The sequence below is a fragment of the Fragaria vesca genome, linkage group LG7 (assembly GCF_000184155.1).
Source record: "Fragaria vesca subsp. vesca linkage group LG7, FraVesHawaii_1.0, whole genome shotgun sequence".
In the NCBI taxonomy this organism is placed as follows: Eukaryota; Viridiplantae; Streptophyta; class Magnoliopsida; order Rosales; family Rosaceae; genus Fragaria; species Fragaria vesca.
The window spans coordinates 7,327,704-7,328,757 of NC_020497.1; positions in this window are offsets into that span (position 1 = coordinate 7,327,704).

The window sequence follows — 1,054 nt, forward strand, 5'->3', positions numbered from 1 at the left end:
CCACCGTACGGCACCGGCGAGCAGCGGCGAGGGCGCGCCTCCACCCTAGCGGACTCTAGCAGCTTCCCCGATCTCTTTTCATCTCCGACGACTCCGCTGAATTCCAGTTTTCCGGCTAGATCACCCAAAATTTTAAACAAAGTCAATCTGGCCGGAAAACTGGAATTCGGCGGACTCGCCGGGGATGGAAAGAGGTCGGGGAAGCTGCTGGAGTCCGCTGGGGTGGAGGTGACCCTCGCCGGCGCAGTATGGTGGCGAACGGAGGGAAATCCACACCGTAAGGCTGTGCGGACGTCCGTATCTGAAACGGACTATATATATATATTTATATATACAATGCTGATCAGGTGCGGACGTCCGCACCAAAGTTTTGGTGCGGATTTCCATTTTTGCACCACTTTCCGATCGAATTTCCTCAAACTTCCTTCTAGACATATCTAGATCATCTTGTGTAGATCATCTCTGCAAAATTTCAGCCAATTTGGCGATCGTTAAGGCCCTCAAACTCGAGTTTTTCTGGTATGAACACAACCGGACAGAATTCAGTCTGTCTATTTGTTTTTCGAGTTTGAAGGCCTTAACGATCACCAAATTGGCTGAAATTTTGCAGAGATGATCTACACAAGATGATCTAGATATGTCTAGAAGGAAGTTTGAGGAAATTCGATCGGGAAGTGGTGCAAAAATAGAAATCCGCACCAAAAATTTTGGTGCGGACGTCTGCACCTGATCAGCATTTTATATATAGACACACACACACAAATAGCTAGAAATAGCAACGTACTGCGTTGCAAATTTGCTATGAAATTAACCTACGTACTTGACTTTCATTTTTGTTTGGGAATAATCAAGTGGTACTACGCATGTAAGTGGCTTAACTTATCGACGCTGGATAATTATATTGAACAAGGAGGCCACCACGATGCCAAGCCAAACAAATGGTTGACTGTTACATCTTTTATCTTTCTGGATCTAGCTAGACAACCAAATGCATGCCCAAGTTTTCTGCTAGATCAATTGCGTTCCACTGCTTCATGATATATATATATATATA